General features: G+C 42.8%; 13 non-coding genes across 13 annotated transcripts; 7 read left to right on the top strand and 6 right to left on the bottom strand.

The window, feature by feature from the left end:
- The first annotated feature begins 827 nt into the window (after positions 1 to 827).
- Positions 828 to 899, top strand: trnag-ucc (transfer RNA glycine (anticodon UCC)). The gene has a single exon. It is a non-coding gene; the product is annotated as a tRNA-Gly (tRNA).
- A 1,251-nt stretch (positions 900 to 2,150) lies between these two features.
- Positions 2,151 to 2,222, top strand: trnag-ucc (transfer RNA glycine (anticodon UCC)). The gene has a single exon. It is a non-coding gene; the product is annotated as a tRNA-Gly (tRNA).
- A 253-nt stretch (positions 2,223 to 2,475) lies between these two features.
- On the bottom strand, positions 2,476 to 2,547 carry trnap-ugg (transfer RNA proline (anticodon UGG)). Its single transcript has one exon. It is a non-coding gene; the product is annotated as a tRNA-Pro (tRNA).
- A 992-nt stretch (positions 2,548 to 3,539) lies between these two features.
- trnag-ucc (transfer RNA glycine (anticodon UCC)) lies at positions 3,540 to 3,611 on the top strand. Its single transcript has one exon. It is a non-coding gene; the product is annotated as a tRNA-Gly (tRNA).
- A 273-nt stretch (positions 3,612 to 3,884) lies between these two features.
- trnap-ugg (transfer RNA proline (anticodon UGG)) lies at positions 3,885 to 3,956 on the bottom strand. Its single transcript has one exon. It is a non-coding gene; the product is annotated as a tRNA-Pro (tRNA).
- A 992-nt stretch (positions 3,957 to 4,948) lies between these two features.
- On the top strand, positions 4,949 to 5,020 carry trnag-ucc (transfer RNA glycine (anticodon UCC)). The gene has a single exon. It is a non-coding gene; the product is annotated as a tRNA-Gly (tRNA).
- A 273-nt stretch (positions 5,021 to 5,293) lies between these two features.
- Positions 5,294 to 5,365, bottom strand: trnap-cgg (transfer RNA proline (anticodon CGG)). Its single transcript has one exon. It is a non-coding gene; the product is annotated as a tRNA-Pro (tRNA).
- A 992-nt stretch (positions 5,366 to 6,357) lies between these two features.
- On the top strand, positions 6,358 to 6,429 carry trnag-ucc (transfer RNA glycine (anticodon UCC)). The gene has a single exon. It is a non-coding gene; the product is annotated as a tRNA-Gly (tRNA).
- A 273-nt stretch (positions 6,430 to 6,702) lies between these two features.
- trnap-cgg (transfer RNA proline (anticodon CGG)) lies at positions 6,703 to 6,774 on the bottom strand. Its single transcript has one exon. It is a non-coding gene; the product is annotated as a tRNA-Pro (tRNA).
- Positions 6,775 to 7,766: 992 nt separating this feature from the next.
- trnag-ucc (transfer RNA glycine (anticodon UCC)) lies at positions 7,767 to 7,838 on the top strand. Its single transcript has one exon. It is a non-coding gene; the product is annotated as a tRNA-Gly (tRNA).
- A 273-nt stretch (positions 7,839 to 8,111) lies between these two features.
- On the bottom strand, positions 8,112 to 8,183 carry trnap-cgg (transfer RNA proline (anticodon CGG)). Its single transcript has one exon. It is a non-coding gene; the product is annotated as a tRNA-Pro (tRNA).
- Positions 8,184 to 9,175: 992 nt separating this feature from the next.
- trnag-ucc (transfer RNA glycine (anticodon UCC)) lies at positions 9,176 to 9,247 on the top strand. Its single transcript has one exon. It is a non-coding gene; the product is annotated as a tRNA-Gly (tRNA).
- A 273-nt stretch (positions 9,248 to 9,520) lies between these two features.
- On the bottom strand, positions 9,521 to 9,592 carry trnap-cgg (transfer RNA proline (anticodon CGG)). Its single transcript has one exon. It is a non-coding gene; the product is annotated as a tRNA-Pro (tRNA).
- Between the last annotated feature and the right edge of the window lie 1,011 nt (positions 9,593 to 10,603).

Genomic DNA, 10,603 nt, shown 5'->3' on the forward strand with positions numbered 1-10,603 from the left:
TGTATTTCATCTGCTGTGTCTTTCACATTCTGTCTTCTTAAGCCGCGACAGCAAACTGATGATGAGTGTTGACAAATGAATATTGAGCAAAATGAGGTCAATTCATATTTTAAAAGACAAAATGAAAAAATAAAACTTCAAAAAGAATGGAGCTCATTTATTTTCAGTCGATTGATGCATCAGTACGTGAATCAAAGTAAACGAACGTAAAAAATACCCATTCAAATCGATCAATTTTCAACTAGAGAGATTGAGACCCGTCATATCTGTCTCAAGCCTCCATAACTGTTCATGTTACACCTCCACATCTGCAATGAAAGGTGGTGGAGCTAGAGCTATGTTTGTCAAACCATGAGACATACCAATAATCGGTCTTCTCACAAAAACATCTGTAGCATCTGAACCGTTTGACCTACAAACTCGTATGACCACTCCCTGGAAAGGGGAGACCCTCACGAACACGGTGGTGTTCTCAATTTCTCTCTACGTCCCCCACAAGTGTCAGGGGACTCGTCTGAAGTCGAAACCCTCTATGTGCCAACTTCTGTTTGTAGAATCCAAAATCTTTGGGCTACAAACTACTGTGACCCCACTTGTCACAATGTTCTCCGTTTTGCCCTACGTTTCCCACAAGTGTCACGGGACTAATCTGAAGGTAACAGGTACTGATTAAAATGATAGATTTTTTAACCAGGGACCTCTCGCACCCTAAGCCATAATCGTACAACTATACCAACGATCCGTTTGGTGAAAGATTTTTCACTTTCCACAAAAATGACGGTCAGGATATGAATCGATGTCTCCATGTTGCTAGTGAGCTTCACATAGCATTGGTGGTATAGTGGTGAGCATAGCTGCCTTCCAAGCAGTTGACCCGGGTTCGATTCCCGGCCAATGCAGAGCATGAGATATTCACAAGTTTTAGGGGCTGGGTGTCATTTCAAGTGTATTTCATTGGAATCAATGTTCGTGGAAGTCAGATTTGCTCTACTTTTTGCAGGTTTTCTAAATGAAGTGCGACATTGAGCCAACTCGTGAATATCACAATAGATTAGCATGTCCATTCACCTAAACCATTCAGCCACATCGTCCTGCGCCCAAGAGGTGGCTGTTTGCGAACCAGTGGCCCGAGATCTGCCTGTCTGAGCTTGTTAAAAGATCTGCAAAAGGGGCTCATCCGGGATTTGCAACCCGGGACCTCTCGCACCCGAAAGCAAGAATCCTACCCCTAGACCAATTGAGCCTTACACAAGAATAACATTTTTTGCTTTCTGCGGCAATGACAATGAGGATATCGATTGTTGTTGTCCATTGGTGCTTGGAAGATTGAACCTCAGTGAGGTATATTCTGGCACTTCCTATTGCTTCCACAAGATGTCCCCAGCCTTTACAAAGTGTTTTGAGTGTTCTACAGTGAGATCTGACCGAATAAGAGCCATGGAACGTGATGGTCCATCATTCACCCTGGCGCGCGATTTGATGGTGGGTACTCTCATTCCGAAACGTTTTAAAAGAAAACCCAATGGTCCGCCTTGAATTTTATTCATGTTCTGGTTAAAAAGGCCCTAATGATTTATGCGATACAACGTTTGACATGTTTGAACGAACGGAAATATATTTTTTTTCCGTTCTTGAAGTGAAGTGAAGTCCGGCTGGCTTAGATCATGCGCTACAACACGGAGGTTTTTTCGACATAAATGATGAGCTTTTTTTTGAACAAAACTACATTCGTTATGGACCTGGGACTCTTTGGAAGTGACATCTGATGAAGAGAATCAAAGGTAATGGATTATTTATATAGTATTTTCGATTTTAGATTCCTCCAACATGGCGGTTAGTCTGAAGTCGGAACCCTCTATGTGCCAACTTCTGTTTGTAGAATCCAAAATCTTTGGGCTACAACTAATGTGACCCCACTTGTCACAATGTTCTCCGTTTTGCCCTACGTTCCCCACAAGTGTCACGGGACTAATCTGAAGGTAACAGGTACTGATTAAAATGATAGATTTTTTAACCAGGGACCTCTCGCACCCTAAGCCATAATAGTACAATTATACCAACGATCCGTTTGGTCAAAGAATTTTCACTTTCCACAAAAATGACGGTCAGGATATGAATCGATGTCTCCATGTTGCTTGAGCTTTCACATAGCATTGGTGGTATAGTGGTGAGCATAGCTGCCTTCCAAGCAGTTGACCTGGGTTCGATTCCTGGCCAATGCAAGAGCTGAGATATTCACTAGTTTTAGGGGCTGGGTGTCATTTCAAGTGTATTACATTGGAATCAATGTTCGTGGAAGTCAGATTGCAGGTTTTCTAAATGAAGTGCGATATTGAGTCAACTAGTGAATATCACAATAGATTAGCAGTCCATCGCCTAAACCATTCAGCCACCTCGTCCTGCGCCCAAGAGGTGGCTGTTTGCGACCAGTGGCCCGAGATCTGCCTGTCTGAGCTTGTTAAAAGATCTGCAAAAGGGCTCATCCGGGATTTGAACCCGGGACCTCTCGCACCCAAAGCAAGAATCATACCCCTAGACCAACGAGCCTTACACAACAACAACATTTTTTGCTCTCTGCGGCAATGACAATGAGGATATCGATTGTTGTTGTCCATGGTGCTTGGAAAGATTGAACCTCATGTGAGTGTTTGTGCTATACTTGTGAGCATAGCAGTCTTCCAAACTGTTGACCAGGCTTCAGTTCAAATCTTTTGTATTTCATCTGCTGTGTCTTTCACATTCTGTCTTCTTAAGCCGCGACAGCAAACCGATGATGAGTGTTGACAAATGAATATTGAGCAAAATGAGGTCAATTCATATTTTAAAAGAGAAAATGAAAAAATAAAACTTCAAAAAGAATGGAGCTAATTTATTTTCAGTCGATTGATGCATCAGTACGTGAATCAAAGTAAACGAACGTAAAAAATACCCATTCAAATCGATCAATTTTCAACTAGAGAGATTGAGACCCGTCATATCTGTCTCAAGCCTCCATAACTGTTCATGTTACACCTCCACATCTGCAATGAAAGGTGGTGGAGCTAGAGCTATGTTTGTCAAACCATGAGACATACCAATAATCGGTCTTCTCACAAAAACATCTGTAGCATCTGAACCGTTTGACCTACAAACTCGTATGACCACTCCCTGGAAAGGGGAGACCCTCACGAACACGGTGGTGTTCTCAATTTCTCTCTACGTCCCCCACAAGTGTCAGGGGACTCGTCTGAAGTCGAAACCCTCTATGTGCCAACTTCTGTTTGTAGAATCCAAAATCTTTGGGCTACAAACTAATGTGACCCCACTTGTCACAATGTTCTCTGTTTTGCCCTACGTTTCCCACAAGTGTCACGGGACTAATCTGAAGGTAACAGGTACTGATTAAAATGATAGAGTTTTTAACCAGGGACCTCTCGCACCCTAAGCCATAATCGTACAACTATACCAACGATCCGTTTGGTGAAAGATTTTTCACTTTCCACAAAAATGACGGTCAGGATATGAATCGATGTCTCCATGTTGCTAATGAGCTTCACATAGCATTGGTGGTATAGTGGTGAGCATAGCTGCCTTCCAAGCAGTTGACCCGGGTTCGATTCCCGGCCAATGCAGAGCATGAGATATTCACAAGTTTTAGGGGCTGGGTGTCATTTCAAGTGTATTACATTGGAATCAATGTCCTTGTTTGTGGAAGTCCGGTTTGCTCTTACTTTTTGCAGGTTTTCTAAATGAAGTGTGATATTGAGTCAACTAGTGAATATCACAATAGATTAGCAGTCCATCGCCTAAACCATTCAGCCACCTCGTCCTGCGCCCAAGAGGTGGCTGTTTGCGACCAGTGGCCCGAGATCTGCCTGTCTGAGCTTGTTAAAAGATCTGCAAAAGGGCTCATCCGGGATTTGACCCCGGGACCTCTCGCACCCAAAGCAAGAATCATACCCCTAGACCAACGAGCCTTACACAACAACAACATTTTTTGCTCTCTGCGGCAATGACAATGAGGATATCGATTGTTGTTGTCCATGGTGCTTGGAAAGATTGAACCTCATGTGAGTGTTTGTGCTATACTTGTGAGCATAGCAGTCTTCCAAACTGTTGACCAGGCTTCAGTTCAAATCTTTTGTATTTCATCTGCTGTGTCTTTCACATTCTGTCTTCTTAAGCCGCGACAGCAAACCGATGATGAGTGTTGACAAATGAATATTGAGCAAAATGAGGTCAATTCATATTTTAAAAGAGAAAATGAAAAAATAAAACTTCAAAAAGAATGGAGCTAATTTATTTTCAGTCGATTGATGCATCAGTACGTGAATCAAAGTAAACGAACGTAAAAAATACCCATTCAAATCGATCAATTTTCAACTAGAGAGATTGAGACCCGTCATATCTGTCTCAAGCCTCCATAACTGTTCATGTTACACCTCCACATCTGCAATGAAAGGTGGTGGAGCTAGAGCTATGTTTGTCAAACCATGAGACATACCAATAATCGGTCTTCTCACAAAAACATCTGTAGCATCTGAACCGTTTGACCTGCAAACTCGTATGAACACTCCCTGGAAAGTGGAGACCCTCACGAACACGGTGGTGTTCTCAATTTCTCTCTACGTCCCCCACAAGTGTCAGGGGACTCGTCTGAAGTCGAAACCCTCTATGTGCCAACTTCTGTTTGTAGAATCCAAAATCTTTGGGCTACAAACTAATGTGACCCCACTTGTCACAATGTTCTCCGTTTTGCCCTACGTTTCCCACAAGTGTCACGGGACTAATCTGAAGGTAACAGGTACTGATTAAAATGATAGATTTTTTAACCAGGGACCTCTCGCACCCTAAGCCATAATCGTACAACTATAACAACGATCCGTTTGGTCAAAGATTTTTCACTTTCCACAAAAATGACGGTCAGGATATGAATCGATGTCTCCATGTTGCTAGCGAGCTTCACATAGCATTGGTGGTATAGTGGTGAGCATAGCTGCCTTCCAAGCAGTTGACCTGGGTTCGATTCCCGGCCAATGCAGAGCATGAGATATTCACAAGTTTTAGGGGCTGGGTGTCATTTCAAGTGTATTACATTGGAATCAATGTCCTGGTTTGTGGAAGTCAGGTTTGCTCTTACTTTTTGCAGGTTTTCTAAATGAAGTGCGATATTGAGTCAAATAGTGAATATCACAATAGATTAGCAGTCCATCGCCTAAACCATTCAGCCACCTCGTCCTGCGCCCAAGAGGTGGCTGTTTGCAACCAGTGGCCCGAGATCTGCCTGTCTGAGCTTGTTAAAAGATCTGCAAAAGGGCTCATCCGGGATTTCAACCCGGGACCTCTCGCACCCGAAGCAAGAATCCTACCCCTAGACCAATGAGCCTTACACAAGAACAACATTTTTTGCTTTCTGCGGCAATGACAATGAGGATATCGATTGTTGTTGTCCATGGTGCTTGGAAAGATTGAACCTCATGTGAGTGTTTGTGCTATACTTGTGAGCATAGCAGTCTTCCAAACTGTTGACCAGGCTTCAGTTCAAATCTTTTGTATTTCATCTGCTGTGTCTTTCACATTCTGTCTTCTTAAGCCGCGACAGCAAACTGATGATGAGTGTTGACAAATGAATATTGAGCAAAATGAGGTCAATTCATATTTTAAAAGACAAAATGAAAAAATAAAACTTCAAAAAGAATGGAGCTCATTTATTTTCAGTCGATTGATGCATCAGTACGTGAATCAAAGTAAACGAACGTAAAAAATACCCATTCAAATCGATCAATTTTCAACTAGAGAGATTGAGACCCGTCATATCTGTCTCAAGCCTCCATAACTGTTCATGTTACACCTCCACATCTGCAATGAAAGGTGGTGGAGCTAGAGCTATGTTTGTCAAACCATGAGACATACCAATAATCGGTCTTCTCACAAAAACATCTGTAGCATCTGAACCGTTTGACCTACAAACTCGTATGACCACTCCCTGGAAAGGGGAGACCCTCACGAACACGGTGGTGTTCTCAATTTCTCTCTACGTCCCCCACAAGTGTCAGGGGACTCGTCTGAAGTCGAAACCCTCTATGTGCCAACTTCTGTTTGTAGAATCCAAAATCTTTGGGCTACAAACTAATGTGACCCCACTTGTCACAATGTTCTCTGTTTTGCCCTACGTTTCCCACAAGTGTCACGGGACTAATCTGAAGGTAACAGGTACTGATTAAAATGATAGATTTTTTAACCAGGGACCTCTCGCACCCTAAGCCATAATCGTACAACTATACCAACGATCCGTTTGGTCAAAGATTTTTCACTTTCCACAAAAATGACGGTCAGGATATGAATCGATGTCTCCATGTTGCTAGTGAGCTTCACATAGCATTGGTGGTATAGTGGTGAGCATAGCTGCCTTCCAAGCAGTTGACCTGGGTTCGATTCCCGGCCAATGCAGAGCATGAGATATTCACAAGTTTTAGGGGCTGGGTGTCATTTCAAGTGTATTACATTGGAATCAATGTCCTTGTTTGTGGAAGTCAGGTTTGCTCTTACTTTTTGCAGGTTTTCTAAATGAAGTGTGATATTGAGTCAACTAGTGAATATCACAATAGATTAGCAGTCCATCGCCTAAACCATTCAGCCACCTCGTCCTGCGCCCAAGAGGTGGCTGTTTGCGACCAGTGGCCCGAGATCTGCCTGTCTGAGCTTGTTAAAAGATCTGCAAAAGGGCTCATCCGGAATTTCAACCCGGGACCTCTCGCACCCGAAGCAAGAATCCTACCCCTAGACCAATGAGCCTTACACAAGAACAACATTTTTTGCTTTCTGCGGCAATGACAATGAGGATATCGATTGTTGTTGTCCATGGTGCTTGGAAAGATTGAACCTCATGTGAGTGTTTGTGCTATACTTGTGAGCATAGCAGTCTTCCAAACTGTTGACCAGGCTTCAGTTCAAATCTTTTGTATTTCATCTGCTGTGTCTTTCACATTCTGTCTTCTTAAGCCGCGACAGCAAACTGATGATGAGTGTTGACAAATGAATATTGAGCAAAATGAGGTCAATTCATATTTTAAAAGACAAAATGAAAAAATAAAACTTCAAAAAGAATGGAGCTCATTTATTTTCAGTTGATTGATGCATCAGTACGTGAATCAAAGTAAACGAACGTAAAAAATACCCATTCAAATCGATCAATTTTCAACTAGAGAGATTGAGACCCGTCATATCTGTCTCAAGCCTCCATAACTGTTCATGTTACACCTCCACATCTGCAATGAAAGGTGGTGGAGCTAGAGCTATGTTTGTCAAACCATGAGACATACCAATAATCGGTCTTCTCACAAAAACATCTGTAGCATCTGAACCGTTTGACCTGCAAACTCGTATGAACACTCCCTGGAAAGTGGAGACCCTCACGAACACGGTGGTGTTCTCAATTTCTCTCTACGTCCCCCACAAGTGTCAGGGGACTCGTCTGAAGTCGAAACCCTCTATGTGCCAACTTCTGTTTGTAGAATCCAAAATCTTTGGGCTACAAACTACTGTGACCCCACTTGTCACAATGTTCTCCGTTTTGCCCTACGTTTCCCACAAGTGTCACGGGACTAATCTGAAGGTAACAGGTACTGATTAAAATGATAGATTTTTTAACCAGGGACCTCTCGCACCCTAAGCCATAATCGTACAACTATACCAACGATCCGTTTGGTCAAAGATTTTTCACTTTCCACAAAAATGACGGTCAGGATATGAATCGATGTCTCCATGTTGCTAGTGAGCTTCACATAGCATTGGTGGTATAGTGGTGAGCATAGCTGCCTTCCAAGCAGTTGACCTGGGTTCGATTCCCGGCCAATGCAGAGCATGAGATATTCACAAGTTTTAGGGGCTGGGTGTCATTTCAAGTGTATTACATTGGAATCAATGTCCTGGTTTGTGGAAGTCAGGTTTGCTCTTACTTTTTGCAGGTTTTCTAAATGAAGTGCGATATTGAGTCAACTAGTGAATATCACAATAGATTAGCAGTCCATCGCCTAAACCATTCAGCCACCTCGTCCTGCGCCCAAGAGGTGGCTGTTTGCGACCAGTGGCCCGAGATCTGCCTGTCTGAGCTTGTTAAAAGATCTGCAAAAGGGCTCATCCGGAATTTCAACCCGGGACCTCTCGCACCCGAAGCAAGAATCCTACCCCTAGACCAATGAGCCTTACACAAGAACAACATTTTTTGCTTTCTGCGGCAATGACAATGAGGATATCGATTGTTGTTGTCCATGGTGCTTGGAAAGATTGAACCTCATGTGAGTGTTTGTGCTATACTTGTGAGCATAGCAGTCTTCCAAACTGTTGACCAGGCTTCAGTTCAAATCTTTTGTATTTCATCTGCTGTGTCTTTCACATTCTGTCTTCTTAAGCCGCGACAGCAAACTGATGATGAGTGTTGACAAATGAATATTGAGCAAAATGAGGTCAATTCATACTTTAAAAGACAAAATGAAAAAATAAAACTTCAAAAAGAATGGAGCTCATTTATTTTCAGTCGATTGATGCATCAGTACGTGAATCAAAGTAAACGAACGTAAAAAATACCCATTCAAATCGATCAATTTTCAACTAGAGAGATTGAGACCCGTCATATCTGTCTCAAGCCTCCATAACTGTTCATGTTACACCTCCACATCTGCAATGAAAGGTGGTGGAGCTAGAGCTATGTTTGTCAAACCATGAGACATACCAATAATCGGTCTTCTCACAAAAACATCTGTAGCATCTGAACCGTTTGACCTACAAACTCGTATGACCACTCCCTGGAAAGGGGAGACCCTCACGAACACGGTGGTGTTCTCAATTTCTCTCTACGTCCCCCACAAGTGTCAGGGGACTCGTCTGAAGTCGAAACCCTCTATGTGCCAACTTCTGTTTGTAGAATCCAAAATCTTTGGGCTACAAACTACTGTGACCCCACTTGTCACAATGTTCTCCGTTTTGCCCTACGTTTCCCACAAGTGTCACGGGACTAATCTGAAGGTAACAGGTACTGATTAAAATGATAGATTTTTTAACCAGGGACCTCTCGCACCCTAAGCCATAATCGTACAACTATACCAACGATCCGTTTGGTGAAAGATTTTTCACTTTCCACAAAAATGACGGTCAGGATATGAATCGATGTCTCCATGTTGCTAGTGAGCTTCACATAGCATTGGTGGTATAGTGGTGAGCATAGCTGCCTTCCAAGCAGTTGACCTGGGTTCGATTCCCGGCCAATGCAGAGCATGAGATATTCACAAGTTTTAGGGGCTGGGTGTCATTTCAAGTGTATTACATTGGAATCAATGTCCTGGTTTGTGGAAGTCAGGTTTGCTCTTACTTTTTGCAGGTTTTCTAAATGAAGTGTGATATTGAGTCAACTAGTGAATATCACAATAGATTAGCAGTCCATCACCTAAACCATTCAGCCACCTCGTCCTGCGCCCAAGAGGTGGCTGTTTGCAACCAGTGGCCCGAGATCTGCCTGTCTGAGCTTGTTAAAAGATCTGCAAAAGGGCTCATCCGGGATTTCAACCCGGGACCTCTCGCACCCGAAGCAAGAATCCTACCCCTAGACCAATGAGCCTTACACAAGAACAACATTTTTTGCTTTCTGCGGCAATGACAATGAGGATATCGATTGTTGTTGTCCATGGTGCTTGGAAAGATTGAACCTCATGTGAGTGTTTGTGCTATACTTGTGAGCATAGCAGTCTTCCAAACTGTTGACCAGGCTTCAGTTCAAATCTTTTGTATTTCATCTGCTGTGTCTTTCACATTCTGTCTTCTTAAGCCGCGACAGCAAACTGATGATGAGTGTTGACAAATGAATATTGAGCAAAATGAGGTCAATTCATACTTTAAAAGAGAAAAACGAAAAAATAAAACTTCAAAAAGAATGGAGCTCATTTATTTTCAGTCGATTGATGCATCAGTACGTGAATCAAAGTAAACGAACGTAAAAAATACCCATTCAAATCGATCAATTTTCAACTAGAGAGATTGAGACCCGTCATATCTGTCTCAAGCCTCCATAACTGTTCATGTTACACCTCCACATCTGCAATGAAAGGTGGTGGAGCTAGAGCTATGTTTGTCAAACCATGAGACATACCAATAATCGGTCTTCTCACAAAAACATCTGTAGCATCTGAACCGTTTGACCTACAAACTCGTATGACCACTCCCTGGAAAGGGGAGACCCTCACGAACACGGTGGTGTTCTCAATTTCTCTCTACGTCCCCCACAAGTGTCAGGGGACTCGTCTGAAGTCGAAACCCTCTATGTGCCAACTTCTGTTTGTAGAATCCAAAATCTTTGGGCTACAAACTACTGTGACCCCACTTGTCACAATGTTCTCCGTTTTGCCCTACGTTTCCCACAAGTGTCACGGGACTAATCTGAAGGTAACAGGTACTGATTAAAATGATAGATTTTTTAACCAGGGACCTCTCGCACCCTAAGCCATAATCGTACAACTATACCAACGATCCGTTTGGTGAAAGATTTTTCACTTTCCACAAAAATGACGGTCAGGATATGAATCGATGTCTCCATGTTGCTAGTGAGCTTCACATAGCATTGGTGGTATAGTGT

Source organism: Salmo trutta, unplaced genomic scaffold (genome assembly GCF_901001165.1).
Source record: "Salmo trutta unplaced genomic scaffold, fSalTru1.1, whole genome shotgun sequence".
Lineage (NCBI taxonomy): Eukaryota > Metazoa > Chordata > Actinopteri > Salmoniformes > Salmonidae > Salmo > Salmo trutta.